General features: G+C 47.6%; 1 long non-coding RNA gene across 3 annotated transcripts; it reads left to right on the top strand.

Moving 5' to 3' along the window:
* Positions 1-1,716: 1,716 nt before the first annotated feature.
* LOC144325953 (uncharacterized) lies at positions 1,717-17,174 on the top strand. Of its 3 annotated transcripts, XR_013391123.1 has the most exons (4): positions 1,717-1,877; positions 3,852-3,942; positions 6,935-7,042; positions 12,866-17,174. It is a non-coding gene; the product is annotated as an uncharacterized LOC144325953 (long non-coding RNA). The 3 variants fall into 3 exon arrangements; XR_013391121.1 differs by lacking the exon at positions 12,866-17,174 and having other exon boundaries at positions 1,723-1,877; positions 6,935-12,854; XR_013391122.1 differs by lacking the exons at positions 1,717-1,877; positions 12,866-17,174 and adding an exon at positions 2,696-2,768 and having other exon boundaries at positions 6,935-12,854.
* Positions 17,175-17,334: the final 160 nt, after the last annotated feature.

The raw sequence follows: 17,334 nt of genomic DNA, 5'->3' as shown, positions 1-17,334 counted from the left end.
GTTTACTCTGGTCGGTGCCCAGCGTGTCGTTGAAAGGGGGGTTGGTGCTGCGCACCCAGCATTCCCCCCGCCCTGGGCGCCACCGGAACCCAGATGTGCTGATCTCCTCCCAGGCGCAGGTGGTGCCTTCAAAGTCGCAGGCCAAGGTGGTGCCCGGCAGTGCCAGCCCATTCAGGTAGCTTGCAAGGAGAAGGAATCAGGCGCCCTGAGCAAGCTACAGTTCCCAGCATTCCGGGCACCAAGTGCTGTTAGGAGACCCCTGTTCCCCCCATGAGCTACAGTTCCCAGAGTTCCCCAGGAAGAGAAATGGGCTTGGGAACTGTAGTTCTGTCAAAAGAATCACAGCCCTCAACGCCCAGAGCAGGCAATCGTTTCCAGGGTGCTTTGGGGGACATTGTGGGAACTGTAGCTTGTTCAGTTTCCCAAGCAGACCCTCTCAGAGCTATAACTCCCAGAGTTTCCTTGGAAAGGCTGTGCTGAATATTCTCCTCCCGTAGGAAACTACAGTTCCCAGGGTGCTTTGAGGGATGCCAAGATGGGTTAAATCATTCTCTAAGAGGGGAATCGAGGCACGTCTCCCCGATTCCTTTGGCGACGCCAAAACTTACTGCAATGGCTCTCGTCAGAGCAATCCCAGCGGTTGCAGGCAAAGTTGCAGGCGCTGGCACTTGAGTTCCCATAGGCGCCCCAGCTAGGAAATGGAGGCCCAGCAGGGGGGGCGGGGCGGAGGGGAAAGTGCCATTAAAAGGAGAGGAAGAGTGAGAGAGACAGGGAACATCCTAGAATGGGAGAGATGGAAGGGCCTCAAGGGTCATCTAGTCCAACCCACTGCAAGGAAGCTCGGAGCTATAATTCCCAGGACTTTGGGAATTGGGAGAGGGAAGAGAGAGAGGGATGGGATTTGCAGCCCCCATCTCCCTTCGCCCCCCGGCTCACCCCAGCCCAGCAGGGCACCCCACAGCACCCACAGGCGCGCCATCCTCCCAGCAGCGCCCAGCAGAACTTCGCCCCCAACTTATGTGTGCGCCGGCAGGGCGAGGCGGGCCAAAGGCTGAAGGGGCGGAGGCAGAAAGCAGGACTTTGGCCCCTGCACCCCAAAAGACGCGGGGCTCCCCTGGCCTCCCATGCGCCTCTTCTGCTTTGGCGGAGCCTCCTGGGCCAGAGGCAGTCTACCTGGGCTGCTCCTGAGGGAGCTTGGAAGCAGCACTCAGGGAAACGCTGCGAGGAGGAGAATAAAGAGAATGCTAATAATGAGGATTATCATTAATAATAATAATAATAATGAGAAACCTTAATTATAAGGTTATAAAATTATATATTAACAATATAATATAATATAATATAATATAATATAATATAATATAATATAATATAATATAATATAATATAATATAATATAATATAATATAATATAATATAATATAATATAATATAATATAATATAATATAATAATATAATATAATAATAACAAGGATAAACCAGGCCCCTCAGGCACTGTTGGGACTCCTCCCTGAGGGGATTTGGGGGGGGCCCTCCGGCCTTCCTTCTCCGCAGGGACCCCCAACGAGGCGCCCGCCTCACGAGGGAGACCAGCGCCACCCAACGGCAGGCTAGGTCCCACTGCCCTCAACCAACATGACGGCGGTGGCGCGTCTTCTGCCCTTTCTTCCCCCCTCCGGTCCGTTTCCCTCTTTCCCGTCATGCTCCGCTCCCCCCCCCCAGCTCAGCGCACGCGCCCAGCAGCCACAGGAGCAATAAAAATCTCGGCGGCGATAGGTCGGCCTTTTGGCCAATCCCAGGTCGGGTTGTGGGCGGGCCAGGCTTTTGGCGCCTTTTCTCCTCAGCGTCTCCCGCGCCCTTTACGCGAAGGAAGCGTGTGAGTTTGGTCGTCTTTTTACTACTGTCTTCTGTTGGGAGCCAGCAATAATAAAGGATTATCATCATTGATTTTTAAATTATTACTTTTGTTATTATTATAAAAGGCTTAGAGAAGTTTGTAATTATTATGTTGTGTCGCGTTTTTAATATTCTGCTGGGAGCAGCCCACAGAGGCTGGGGAAGGGTAATATATTATGATTATCATTAATTTTTAAATTGTTATCATCATTATTATAATTGTTCTTACTATAAAAGGGTTAGGGAAATTTGTAGTATATTACGTTTTATCATTTTTTTAAATATTCTGTTGGTGGCTGGGAAATAGTAAGAAATTATTATTATCATTATCATTAAATGTTAAATTATTTTTATTTTAATAAATCACACCCACCCAAGTGGGACATGGCCTCTTCCCCCCTAAGCCTTTAAAGTATAGTATTTTTATTTATTTGAATTGGGGTCGGGAAAGCTCCCCTTGGCTGCAGCAACTCCAGGGCGTGGGAAACCGCTGAGGAGAATCGGCTGAGAAACAGCTGGGAGGAGAAAAAGCGGGAAAGTGCTGGCCCCGCCCACCGCCCGACCTGGGATTGGCCCAAAGGCCGACCTATCGCCGTCGAAGGCCCTCCACCAAAATGGTGGCGTGGCGCCTCTTCTGCCCTTTCTCCCCCCCCTCCGGTCCGTTCCCTCTTTCCAGTCCCCTTGCCCTCGTCCAAAATGGCCGCCCTAGGTACCCCCTCGCTCGACGCACGCGCCCAGCAGCCGCTGCAGCAGTAAACTCGGCGGCTATAGGTCGGCCTTTTGGCCAATCCCAGGTCGGGCTGTGGGCGGGCCAGGCCTTGGGCGCGTGTTCTCCTCAGCGTCTCCTTCGCCATTTTCGCGAAGGAAGCGCGTGAGTTTGGTCGCGGTTTTAAGACTCTTTTTTTGGGAGCGGGCGGGAAATAATAATAAAGAATTATCACAATTTATTTTTAAATTATTATTATTATTAGAAAGGCTTGGTTGAAGTTTGTAATATATAACGTTTTGTCAAATTTTTTAACATTCTGTTGGGGAAGGGGAATAAATGAGGATTATCCTTCATTTTTAAATTGTTAGCATTATTATAATGGTTCTTATTATAAAAGGGTTAGGGAGATTTGTAGTATATTATGTTTTATCGCTTTTTAAATTTTCTGTGGGTGGCTGGGAAAGAGTAATACATTATTATTATTATCATTAATTTTTAAATTATTGTTTTTATTATAAAAAGGTGAGGGAAGTTTGTAGTATATGATGTTTTATCGTTTTTTTAAATTTTCTGTTGGTGGCTGGGAAAGAGTAATTCATTATTATTAGCATTGAATGTTCAATTATTATTATTATTATAAACTACACCATCCCAAGTGGGACACGGCCTCTCCCCCCCCTAAGCCTTAACATTATAGTATTTTTATTTATTGGAATTGGGGCAGGGAAGCTCCCCTTGGCTGCAGCAACTCCAGAGGATCTGGCTGTGAGTTCAGATCTCCATTGCTTCCCCCCTCAGGCCGCCTTTAATGTATTGAAAACTGTACCCGAACAGTGTATTGTTCAGATGAAGCACTGCTTGAAGCGGTGCTTTTGTAACCAGCTAATTCCTCAAGATCCTAATTCTTTCACTTATTACTATTTTTATTATTATTAAATGAACCCTTTGGTTCCTTCGCATATTCCTGCCTTGCAGCGGGTGGGACTGGATGACTCTTGGGGTCCCTTCCAGCTAGATGCACCATTATATGATTCTTGGGAAAGTGCTTCAGAAAGAAGAAACAAGAATAAACAAGAAAAAATAAAGGAGAAAAACACATTTCTTTCAGTTAGTCGTACGCTAGCTCCTTTCCCACTTAATTATTTCTTCCACTGCAATCTGTGCTGGACATATTATATGTTTGCTTTGACATGGACCCCTCTTTCACTTCTTGTGAAAATAATTGACATTATTGATATTTCTTAGGTCTGCTCTGCTGAATTCCTGTTCTGAAAAGGAGGAGGAGGAAACTTCGCGTGATGAAGGGAGAAGAGGAGATGGAGGAAAAGTCATGAAGGTAAAAGGTAAAAAATAGAAATACATATTAATATATAACATTTAAGAACATTTTTCAACAACCCCACTCCTGATATACCACACCCACCCAAGTGGGGCTTGGCCTCATCCCCCCTAACCACCACAGTACAGTACAGTAAAAATACAGTAAAATAATTTTATTTATTTGATTGGGGTAGGCCAGCACCTCCTGGCTTCACCCATGTTGGTGAGGTTTGTTTCCTATTCCTTTTCTTGTTAGGCTATCTAAAGGTGACAAAGCAATGTGTTGAAAACTTAATTTCTTCAGATGAACCATTGCTTTAACCAGGTAATTACTCAAGGCACTGATTCTTTCACCTATCGATTTATCCACATAATCCAACCGGAGATTAATTGGCATCCAAAAGTGGTACACTTGCACGTTAAATTTTAAGATAAATGTTTTGGAAGAGGCATAAATTAAAAAAGATAATTAATTTGCAAGGAAGCCCAGTGAATTAGAGAGGCAGTGAGCTGGCTGATTTGTCTAATGGAGCATCCCAAAACCCAGTTTGGGTCTATAAGACCCTGTTTGCCCCCTCCCCCCAGCGTTAACGGCAACCCTCCATTGCTTTCTGTTTGATTTTTTGAGCAGATACTCTGAATTGAACACCACAAGAAGAAATGGGGATCAGCCCCTGCTGTAGTGGCCAGCACTAGAAGCCATTTGAGTAATTCAGATCAATAAAGTCAGAATAGTTAATGTTTACAAACCAGCAACTTGACACCAGTTTTGGACCCTTGCAGCAGCTTGCAATGTCAAGAGAGGTGCTCTAAAGAAAAGCACTTTCTACATTTATGAGCCTTCAGAGTAGGCTCATGGTTTTTCCTTTCCCTGGAGGTATAAATGTTGCTAGCATATGTGCAATCACCCCGAGAACTCCAGGCCTGCTCCTGACTGTCGAAATGCTCCAGGAGAGGCTGTAAGCAGCCCTTCCTCTGCTCTCAGTCAGCAAAAGGGGATGGCAAGGTGTGCTTCATGGCATACCTGAACTTGCAGCTGCAGGAGAAGTGTGGATCCCTCAGCCATGCACAAATCCCTGCCTTGTAGCAGGTTGGAGTGGATGATCCTTGGGGTCCCTTCCCAATATATACTCACCCAACATCATGTGATTCTTTGGAAAGTGCTTCAGAATACAGTTTTGGGGGGGGGTGTTTCTTTGTGTCAGCCCTTAAAAATCAACTGTGCAATGTGCTCCACAGCAGGGGCGAAGCAAAAGATTTAAGACTGTCCCCCGGTATTCACATAGGCTGGGAGCCCCAATGGCAGGAGACTAAGTGGGCTGAGCCCCTGCAACAGGGGCCAAAACCAAAAGCCAATTGAATCGTTTACATTGACAAATACTGGCACGTATATATGCATTTTGGAAATTTGCAGCAGTTTGTAATGTTAAGAGAGGTGTTCTAAAAAAAAAAAAAAAGCACTTTATACACTCATGAGCATTCCCTTTTAGCAGGCTCATGGTTGTTTCCTTTTCTGGAGGCATAAATGTTCTTAGCAGATGTACAATCCCCCTGAAGGCTTCAGGCCTCTTCCTGACTGCTGAAATGCTCCTGGGGAGACTGTAAGTAGCACCACCTCTGTTCTCAGTCAGAAAAAGGAGATGGCAAGGTGTGCTTCATGGCACAACTTGCAGCTGCAGTTTAAAGTGCCTTAAAAGTGCCATGTCATAGGGCAACCTTGACAGCACAACCAAGGTTAGTGGTTATTCTGCATATTCCTGCCTAGCAGCGCGTTGGGCTGGATGACCCTTGAGGTCCCTTCCAGATAGATATATACACCATCATATGATTCTTTGGAATGTGCTTCAGAAAGAAGAACCAGAAATAGTATTCCTTTAAGTTAGTTGTATGATGGCAAAGGTGCCTCACTTTAGGCTGTGACACCTAACAGTTAAATGCTACCACCTTTTGGTACTGTGAACACCAAGCTTGCAGGGGGATCTCCATAAGGGACGCCTGCATATTCCTAAGAGCTGGAAAGTGCCACACAAAGAAGAAACAGAAAAACATACCTCCAGGTTACTTGTATGATGGCCAACCACTTAGTCATGTTGGCCACATGACCAGGAAGCTGTACGCCGGCCAATAAAATACGTAGCGCAACCCCAGAGTCGGCCACGACAGGACCTAATGGTCAGGGGTCCCTTTACCTTTACCTTTGACAAAGGTCAGAAGTTGTAAGTCTGCTGTTGTAAGTCTAGGGGTTGGGGTTTGGGTTGTTACGGTAGGGGGTTAGGGAGACGCTTGGGGTTAGGCTTAGGGGTCAGGGTCTCCCCCTGACTGTTGAAATGTTCCCAGGGAGGATGTAAGCAGAACTTCCTCTGTTTCCAGTCAAGAATAGTGGATGGCTATGTTTGCTTCCTGGCTGAACTTGCAGCTGCAGGAGAGGTGTGCATCCCTGAAGTATACTTAAGCAGCCTTCAAAGTGCCATTTAAGAGGGCAACATTTGCTGCACAACCAAGGTTGCGGGATTGTTCCCCGTAAGGGACTCCTGTATGTTCCTGCGATGCGGGTTGGACTGGATGACCTTTGGGGTCCCTTCCAGAGGTTTATATACCAACATTATTCTTTGGAAAGGGCTTCAGAAAGAAGAAAGAGAGATAGCGTTCTTTAAAGTTAGTTGTTTGATGGGATAGTCACCTTGCTTCCTGTGAGCATCTTTATTATTCCTTGCACATTAATTTGAGCTTGGCAGATCCTGTGCCTATTTTTACACGGACCCCTCTTTCAGTTCTTCTGGAAAAAATCTGCCCCCCTTTTATTTCTCGGGTGTCTATGGGGCCTGCTGAATTCCTTCTCCCAAGAAAGGGAAGGAGAAGGGGAAGCTTCGCCTGACGGAGGGAGGGAGAAGAGGGAATCTTTTGAGACAAGATGCCAGTGCCCCAAGGTGCCAGTTCCAGGGCCCTCCTGCTGCCATCTTGTGGGGCGAGAGGGGAAAAGGGGATCTTTGGGCACAAGATCCAAACAGCTCCTTTAACCAAACACCTGATTCGCCCAGCAGCGTGGCCGCCAAAGGAAAGAGAAGAAAAAGAGGCAAGGCAGCTGCCAGACATCTCTGTGGAGTTGGAAAAGGCAGGTACATCTTCCTAAGTCCACTTCCATCCACTGGAAAAGCTTCTTAGCAAGGAGCAAAGGGAACGTTGGGAAATATCTAGCTATCTCTCTAAATTGGTAAGACCGCACAGTCGCTACACCTCCACAAGGCCTGCTCCTTTCCAGAGGTGCAGCCTGCCTTCTCCAAAGGTGGATTTCAGCTCAAACAGCTGGTTGAAAAGTCTCTTTTCCTCTCACACCCATAACCCTGGCAACCTCCCAGAGAACAGTCTCTATTCCTCAATGGTCAGGGAGATTGTATTTTCACATGGTCGCTCTAAAAATTGAAACCCTAGCATTTAGTAATCTCTTAATGCAGTTTTGGGGTGTGTTTGTGTGTGTCCTTAAAAATCAACTGTGCAAAGATTTAAGCCTGTCAGCCGCCATGCACCTAGGCTGGGAGCCCCAATGGCAGGGGACTAAGTGGGCTGAGCCCCTGCAACGGGGCCAAAACCAAAAGCCTGTTGAATCATTTACATTGACAAACACTGGCACGGATGTATGCGTTTTGCAAATTTGCAGCAGTTTGTAACGTTAAGAGAGGTGTTTTAAAGAAAAGCACTTATATACTCATGAGCATTCCCTTAGAGCAGGTTCATGGTTGTTTCCTTTTCTGGAGGCATAAATGTTCTTAGCAGATGTACAATTCCCCCGAAGGCTTCAGGCCTCCTCCTGACTGTTGAAATGTTCCTGGGGAGACAGTAAGCAGCACCTCCTCCGCTCTCAGTCAGCAAAAGGGGATGGCAAGGTGTGCTTCATGGCGCAACTTGCAGCTGCAGTTTAAAGTGCCTTAAAAGTGCCATTTCATAGGGCAACACTGACGGCACAACCAAGGTTGGTGGTTTCAGAAACAAGAAACAGAAATAGCATTCCTTTAAGTTACGGACGCAGGTGGTGCTGTGGGTTAAACCACAGAGCCTAGGACTTGACGATCGGAAGGTCAGCGGTTTGAATCCCCGCAATGGGGTGAGCTCCCTTTGCTGGGTCCCTGCTCCTGCCAACCTAGCAGTTCGAAAGCGCGTCAAAGTGCAAGTAGATAAATGCTCTGGCAGGAAGGTTAACGGCGTTTCCGTGCGCTGCTCTGGTCCGCCAGAAGCGGCTTAGTCATGCTGGCCACATGACCCGGAAGCTGTACACCGGCTCCCTTGGCCAGTAAAGTGAGATGAGCGACGCAACCCCAGAGTCGGCCACAACAGGACCTAATGGTCAGGGGTCCTTTTACCTTTATGTTGTCAAAGGTGCCTCACTAGGCTGTGACACCTAACAGTTAAATGCTACCCCCTTTTGGTACTATGAACACCAAGGTTGCAGGGAGATCTCCATAAGGGACGCCTGCATATTCCTAAGAGCTGCAAAGTGCCACACAAAGAATAAGCAGTAAAACATTACCTCCAGGTTAGTTGTATGATGGCCAACCACTTTCACTTCCCTGCCGGCTACTTTATTCTGTCTTGCAGAGCAATACAAACGATGGGTGCCTGTTTTATACTCCTACTCTTTCAGTTCATCTGAAAGAAATCAGGTCCACTGATAGTTTTGTGGATTTATTATAACCCTTATGTTTTGGACACAAGTCTACTTATGCATGGTAAACCAAAAGGTCGAGAAAAACGAGGGTGTCTGAAGTGAGTGGGCTTCACTGCACACACTTCAGGGCAGAAGGGGGAGATGGATAGAACGCTCTGCCTTCTCCCCCCTAATCTGTCTTCCCTCCCTAATTATGACAGACAAGGTCTTCATCCCACCTTCAGCGCCTTCCCGGAAGAGGAGCAGCACCCATAAAGAGAATTGTAGGAGACAAATTGTCCTGGGATCCTCTGGGTTTGAGAGGGTGAGCGTTGGGATGGGGCCCCTGTCTCCTAAACCAGTGCGCTTTCACCAGGATCAGTCTGTGGTTTCCTTCACCAACACCAATGTCAGAATAAACAGGCTTCCCAAAAAGTATAGTCTTTTTACCCCAATTTCCCTAATTCCCCTAACCCCTGGGTCATGAAGATAGTTTTGTATTGGGACTGTCCTGCAATGCACACCTGAGGCCGCAGGTGCAGAGAAATCTCTTCATGAGATGTTTTCCCTAATGAAAAGCTACTTCTAGCCAGATGCAAAACAACCTGGACAATTTGGGGTTGGAGTAAAGAAGGCCACGGAAAGTCTAGTTTTTAACTAGGGGTCAAAGGTCAGAAAGAAGGGACGCGGGTGGTGCTGTGGGTTAAACCACAGAGCCTAGGACTTGCCGATCAGAAGGTTGGCGATTCGAATCCGCATGAGGGGGTGAGCTCCCGTTGCTCGGTTCCAGCTCTTGCCCACCTAGCAGTTCGAAAGCACGTCAAAGTGCAAGTAGATTAATAGATACCGCTCCGACAGGAAGGTCAACGGTGTTTCTGTGCGCTGCTCTGGTTCACCAGAAGTGGCTTAGTCCTTCTGGCCACATGACATGGAAGCTGTACGCCGGCTCCCTTGGCCAGTAAAGCGAGATGCGCGCTGCAACCCCAGAGTCATTTGCGACTGGACCTAATAGTCAGGGGTCCCTTCACCTTTACCTAAGGAAAAGTGGGACATTCTGGGATCAAATTGGAAACCGGGATGGCTTCCTATCATCAGAGTTGGAGTCCAAAAGCATCAGATGGACTGCAAGTTCCTCACCCCTGATGTGAACTCAGGGATGGGAAGAGAAGGGGTGAACTAGTTAGCTCTGCCTCCATTGCTGATGATCACCCTCCAGTTCCTGGCAAGGAGATACTGGGGCAACCCCCTAACCCTTGGTTTACCTGCTTGCATGCTCACAAATATAAATCTAGTTTGGAGAGGCTTGGGGTTAGGCTTAGGGGTCAGGTCCTCCCCCTGACTGTTGAAATGCTCCCAGGAAGAATGTAAGCAGCACTTCCTCTGTTTCCAGTCAAGAATAGTGATGGTAATGTTGGCTTCCTGGGTGAACTTGCAGCTCCGGAAGAGGTGTGGATCCCTGAAGTAGCCTTCAAAGTGCCATTTAAGAGTGCAACATATGCTGCACAACCAAGGTTGCGGGATTTTTCCCCGTAAGGGAGTCCTGCGATGCAACGGGTTGGACTGGATGACCCTTGGGGTCCCTTCCAGAGGTTTATATACCATCATTATTCTTTGGAAAGGGCTTCAGAAAGAAGAAAGAGAAATAGCGTTCCTTAAAGTTAGTTGCAGCCTAACACTGGAAAGTCGCCTTGCTTTCTGTGAGCTCCCTTATTATTCCTTCACTTTAATTTGAGCTTGGCAGATCCTGTGCCTGTTTTTACACGGACCCCTCTTTCTGTTCTAGAAAAAATCTTAACCCCCTTCCTGTTATTTCTCAGGTCTCTATGGGCTGTGCTGAATTTCTTCTCCCAAAATGGGGGAAGAGAAGGAAGGGGGACGTTTTGCCTGATGGAGGGAGAAGAGGGGCCCTCCTGCTGCAGCCTTGTGGGGTGAGAGGTGGAAAGGGGATCTTTTGAGACAAGTCCCAAACAGCTCCTTTAATCAAACACCTGATTCGCCCAGCAATGTGGCAGCGAAAGGAAAGAGAAGAAAAAGAGGCAAGGCAGCAGTGGAAAAAGATGAGTTGCCTACATGGGCTCTGCTTTATTCCTTAATGCCGAATGCTACATCTGCCTAAGTCCACTTCCATCCACCGGAAAAGCTTCTTGGCAGCAAGGAGCAAAGGGAACGATGGGAAATACCTAGCTATCTCTCTAAATCGGTAAGACCGCACAGTCGCTACACGTCCACAAGGCCTGGTCCTTTCCAGAGGTGCAGCCTGCCTTCTCCAAAGGTGGATTTAAGCTCAAACAGCTGGTTGAAGTGTCTTTTTTCCTATCCTCACACCCATAACCCTGGCAACCTCCCAGAGAACAGTCTCTATTTCTCGATGGTCAGGGAGATTGCACTTTCCCACGGTCTCTCCAAAAATAGAAACCCTAGCATTTAGTAATGTCTTAATACAGTTTTGGGGTGTGTTTTTGTGTGTGTCAGTCCTTAAAATTCAACTGTGCAAAGATTTAAGCCTGTCCCCTGCCATACACCTAGGCTGGGAGCCCCAATGGCAGGGGACTAAGTGGGCTGAGCCCCTGCAACAGGGGCCAAAACCAAAAACCAGTTGAATCATTTACATTGACAAATACTGGCACGTATTCGTATGCATTTTGGATATTTGCAGCAGTTTGTAATGTTAAGAGAGGTGGTTTAAAGAAAAACACTTTATACACTCATGAGCATTCCCTTTTAGCAGGCTCATGGTTGTTTCCTTTTCTGGAGGCATAAATGTTCTTAGCAGATGTACAATCCCCCCGAAGGCTTCAGGCCTCCTCCTGACTGCTGAAATGCTCCTGGGGAGACTGTAAGCAGCACCTCCTCCACTCTCAGTCACCAAAAGGGGATGGCAAGGTGTGCTTCATGGCGCAACTTGCAGCTGCAGGAGAGGTGGGGATCCCTGAAGTAGCCTTCAAAGTGCCATTTAAGAGAGGAACATTAGCTGCACAACCAAGGTGTTAGCAGTTTCCCCCATAAGGGACTCCTGCATATTCCTGCGATGCAGCGGGTTGGACTGGATGACCCTTGTGGTCCTTTCCAGAGGTTTACATACCTTAAACGTGCCATTTTATAGGGCAACACTGACGGCACAACCAAGGTTGCTGGTTCTCCTGTATATTCTTGCCTTGCAGTGGGCTGGGCTGCATGACCCTTGGGGTCCCTTCCAGATATAGATATATATGCAGGATCATATGATTGTTGGAATGTGCTTCAGAAAGCATAAACAGAAATAGCATTCTTTTAAATTACGGGACGCGGGTGGTGCTGTGGGTTAAACCACAGAGCCTAGGACTTGGCGATCAGAAAGTTGGCAGTTCGAATCTGCGAGATGGGGTGAGCTCCCATTGCTTGTTCCCTGCTCCTGCCAACCTGGCAGCTTGAAAGCACGCCAAAGTGGAAGTAGATAAATGGGTACCGCTTCGGCCGGATGGTAAACAGCATTTCCGTGCGCTGATCTGGTTCGCCAGAAGCGGGTTAGTCATGCTGGCCACATGACCCGGAAGCTGTACGCCGGCTAGTAAAGCGAGATTAGGGCTACAACCCCAGAGTTGTCCGTGACTGGACCTAATGGTCAGGGGTCCTTTTGCCTTTAACAAAGGTCAGAAGTTTTAAGTCTGCTGTTGTAAGTGTAGGCGTTGGGGTTTGGGTCATTATTAGGGTCGGGGTTAGCGGTCAGGGCCTCCCCCTGACAGTTGAAATGCTCCCAGGGAGGATGTAGGGGAGGTGTGGATCCCTAAGCTATACCCAAGCAAACTTTAAAGTGCCATTTAAGAGGGCAACATTTGCTGCACAACCAAGGTTGCAGGATGGTTCCCCGTAAGGGACTCCTGCATGTTCTTGTGATGCAGCGGGTTGGACTAGATGACCCTTGGGGTCCCTTCCAGAGGTTTATATACCATCATTATTCTTTGGAAAGGGCTTCAGAAAGAAGAAAGAGAAATAGCGTTCCTTAAAGTTAGTTGTATGATAGGAAAATCGCCTCACTTCCTGTGAGCTCCCTTATTATTCCTTCACATTAATTTGAGCTTGGTAGACCCTGTGCCTGTTTTTACACGGACCCCACTTTCAGTTCTGAATAAAATCTGCACCCTGTTGTTTCTCTGGTCTCTATGGGGCGTGCTGAATTCCTGCTCCGAAAAAGAGGGAGGAGAAGGAAGGGGGCAGTTTTGCGGGACAAAGAGAGGGAGAAGGGTGGCCAGAGGGAGAGCGGGGATCTTTTGAGAGAAGATCCAAACATCTCCTTTAACCAAATACCTGATTCGTCCAGCAGCGTGGCAGCGAAAGGAAAGAGAAGAAAAAGAGGCAAGGCAGCAGTGGAAAAAGATGGGTTGCCTGCATGGGCTCTGCTTTATTCCTCAGTGCTGAATGCTACATCTGCCTAAGTCCACTTCCATCCACCGGAAAAGCTTCTTGGCAGCAAGGAGCAAAGGGAATGTTGGGAAATACCTAGCTATCTCTCTAAATCGGCAAGACCGTTAGTCCTTTCCAGAGGTGCAGCCTGCCTTCTCCAAAGGTGGATTTAAGCTCAAACAGCTGGTTGAAGTGTCTTTTTTCCTATCCTCACACCCATAACCCTGGCAACCTCCCAGAGAACAGTCTCTATTTCTCGATGGTCAGGGAGATTGCACTTTCCCACGGTCTCCCCAAAAATAGAAACCCTAGCATTTAGTAATGTCTTAATACAGTTTTGGGGTGTGTTTTTGTGTGTCCTTAAAATTCAGCTGTGCAAAGATTTAAGCCTGTCCCCCGCCATGCACCTAGGCTGGGAGCCCCAATGGCAGGAGACGGCTGAGCCCCTGCAAGAGGGGCCAAAACCAAAAGCCAGTTGAATCATTTACATTGACAAACACTGGCACGGATGTATGCGTTTTGGAAATTTGCAGCAGTTTGTAACGATAAGAGGGGTGTTTTAAACAAAAAGCACTTTATACACTCATGAGCGTTCCCTTAGAGCAGGCTCATGTTTGTTTCCTTTTCTGGAGGCATAAATGTTCTTAGCAGATGTACAATCGCCCCGAAGGCTTCAGGCCTCCTCCTGACTGTTGAAATGCTCCTGGGGAGACTGTAAGCAGCACCTCCTCCACTCTCAGTCAGCAAAAGGGGATGGCAATGGGTGCTTCATGGTGCAACTTGCAGCTGCAGCTTAAATTGCCTTAGAAGTGCCATTTCACAGGGCAACACTGACGGCACAACCAAGGTTGCTGGTTCGTCTGCATATTCCTGCCTTGCAGTGGGCTGGGCTGGATGACCTTTGGGGTCCTTTCCAGATATAGATATATATGCAGTATCATGATACTTTGGAATGTGCTTGAGAAAGAAGAAACAGAAGTTTGTGGAGTAAATGATGCAGTACAAACGATGGGTGCCTCTTTTATACCCCTACTCTTTCAGTTCATCTTAAAAACATTGGGCCCACTGATAATTCTCTGTGGTTCGTTCCTTAATGTTAGATTTTGTGGATTTATTATCACCCTTATGTTTTGGGCACAAGCCTACTTATGCATGGTGGGGGAACAAAAGGGTCGGGGGGAAATGAGGGTTTCTGAAATGAGTGGGCTTCCCTGTGCACACTTCTGGGCAGAAGGGGGAGATGGAGAGAACGCTCTACCTTCTCCCCCCCTAATCTGTCTTCCCTCCCTAATCATGACAGACAAGGCCTTCATCCCACGTTCAGCACCTGCCTGGAAGAGGAGCAACACCCATACAGAGAACGGTAGGAGCCAAATTGTCCAGGGATCCTCTGGGTTTGAGAGGGTGAGCGTTGGGATGGGACCCCTGTCTCCTGCGCTTACACCAGGATCAGTCTGCCGTTTCCTCCACCAACACCACTGTCGGAATAAACAGGTTTCCAAAAAATTATAGTCTTTATTCCCTAACCCTAATTCCCCTAAGCCTTGGGTCAAGAATACAGTTTTGTTTTGGGATGCCCTGCAAGGCATACCTGAGGCCGCAGCTGGGGGCAAATCTCTTTATGAGATGTTTTCCCTAATGAAAATGCTACTTCTAGCCAGATGCACAACAAGCTGGACAATTTGGAGTTTGAGTAAAGAAGGCCACAGAAAGTCTAGTTTTTAACTAGGGGTCAATGGTCAGAAAGAAGGGACGCGGGTGGCGCTGTGGGTTAAAGCACAGAGCCTAGGACTTGCTGATTAGAAGGCCAGCAGTTCAAATCCACATGACTGGATAAGCTCCCTTTGCAGGGTCCCTGCTCCTGCCAACCTAGGATTTTGAAAGTGTTTCTGTGAGCTGTTCTGGTTTTCCAGAAGCCTCTTACATGACCCGGAAGCTGTACGCTTACTCCTGTTAACAAAGTGAGGTGCGCCATGCTACCCCAGATTCGGCACATGACCTAATGGTCAGGGGTCCCTTTACCTTTGACAAAGGTCTGAAGTTGTAAGTATGCCGCTGTAAGTCTAGCATCATTGTTAGGGATGGGTTTAGGGAGAGGCTTGGGGTTAGGGTTAGGGGTCAGGATCAGGGCCTCCCCCCTGACTGTTGAAATGTTCCCAGGGAGGATGTAAGCAGCACTTCCTCTGTTTCCAGTCAAGAATAGTGCATGGCCATGTTCGCTTCATGGCTGAACCTGCAGCTGCAGGAGAGGTGGGGATCCCTGAACTATACCTAAGTAGCTTTCAAAGTGCCATTTAAGAGGGCAACATTTGCTGCACAACCAAGGTTGCAGGATAGTTCCCCCTAAGGGACTCCTGCATGTTCCTGCGTTGCAGCGGGTTGGACTGGATGACCCTTTGGGTCCCTTCCAGAGGTTTATATACCAGCATTATTCTTTGGAAAGGGCTCCAGAGAGAAGAAACAGAAATAGTGTTAAATGTTCTTAGCAGATGTACAAATCCCCCAGAGGCTTCGGGCCGCCTCCTGACTGTTGAAATGCTTCTTGGGAGACTGCAAGCAGCACCTCCTCCGCTCCCAGTCAGCAAAAGGTGTGGCAAGGGGTGCTTCATGGCACAACTTGCAGCTGCGGTTTAAAGTGCCTTAAAAGTGCCCCTTCATAGGGCAACACTGACGGCACAAACCAAGGTTGGTGGTTCTCCTGCATATTCCTGCCTTGCAGTGGGCTGGGCTGGATGACCCTTGGGGTCTCTTCCAGATGCTGCAACATAGGGTTCTTTTGGAATGTGCTTCAGAAATAAAAAACAGGAAAACATACCTTCCAGTTAGTTGTATGATTGCCAACTAATTACCCTTCCACGGTAGCTACCTAATTGTGCCTGTTTTATACTCCTACACTTTCAGTACATCTGAAAGAAATCAGGCCCACTGATATATCTCTGTATGGGCTGTGCTTTGTTCCTTAGTGTCATTGGGTACAAGACATGGAAAGGGTTGGGAAAACGAGGGTTTCTGAAATGAGTGGGCTTCCTTGCGCACACTTCCAGGCAGAAGGGGGAGATGGAGAGAACGCTCTGCCTTCTTCCCCCCTAATCTGTCTTCCTTCCCTAATTATGACAGACAAGGTCTTCATCCCACCTTAAGCATCTGCCCGGATGAGGAGCAGCACCCATCCTGTGAACGGTAGGAGTCGTCTTGGCATCTTCTGGGTTTGAGAGGGTGAGTGTTTGGACAGGACCCCTGCCTCGTAAAGCAGTGCGCTTTCACCAGGATCAGTCTGCGGTTTTCTTCAACACCAGTGTGCAGTTTATACACAACTGTAGAAATGAGACAGAGTAAATAGGCTTCCAAAAAAGTATAGCCTTTATCCCCTAACCCTAATTCCCCTGTCCCCTGGGTCAGGAAGGCAGTTTTCTTTTGGGACTGCCCTGCAGTGCACACCTGAGTCTGCAGGTGTAGAAAATTCTCTTTATGAGATGTTTTCCCTAATGAAAATGCTGCTACTAGCCAGATGCACAACAAGGTGGACAATTTGGGGTTGGAGTAAAAAAGTAAAGTTGGAGTAATAAAGGCCATGGAAAGTCTACATTTACATTGACAAACACTGTAATCATTTACATTGACAAAACACTGGCACGTATTTGTATGCATTTTGGAAACTTGCAGCAGTTTGTAATGTTAAGAGAGGTGTTTTAAACAAAAAGCACTTTATACACTCATGAGCATTCCCTTTGAGCAGGCTCATGGTTGATTCCTTTTCTGGAGGCATAAATGTTCTTAGCAGATGTACAATCCCCCTGAAGGCTTCAGGCCTCTTCCTGACTGCTGAAATGCTCCTGGGGAGACTGTAAGTAGCACCACCTCTGTTCTCAGTCAGAAAAAGGGGATGGCAAGGTGTGCTTCATGGCACAACTTGCAGCTGCAGTTTAAAGTGCCTTAAAAGTGCCATGTCATAGGGCAACCTTGACAGCACAACCAAGGTTAGTGGTTATTCTGCATATTCCTGCCTAGCAGCGCGTTGGGCTGGATGACCCTTGAGGTCCCTTCCAGATAGATATATACACCATCATATGATTCTTTGGAATGTGCTTCAGAAAGAAGAACCAGAAATAGTATTCCTTTAAGTTAGTTGTATGATGGCAAAGGTGCCTCACTTTAGGCTGTGACACCTAACAGTTAAATGCTACCACCTTTTGGTACTGTGAACACCAAGCTTGCAGGGGGATCTCCATTAAGGTTAGGGTTAGGGGGGTTTAGGGTTAGGGGTTAGGGCTAGGGTTAAGAGTTGGGGTTGGGTTGGGGCTAGGGTCAGGGGTGTGGGGTTAGGGTTAGGTTGGGGGTTAGGGGTTGGGGTTGGGGTTGGGGTTAGGGGTTAGGGGTTAGGGTTAGGGG

Source organism: Podarcis muralis, chromosome 17, assembly GCF_964188315.1.
Source record: "Podarcis muralis chromosome 17, rPodMur119.hap1.1, whole genome shotgun sequence".
Classification (NCBI taxonomy): Eukaryota; Metazoa; Chordata; class Lepidosauria; order Squamata; family Lacertidae; genus Podarcis; species Podarcis muralis.
This window is presented reverse-complemented; position numbering and strand designations above follow the sequence as displayed.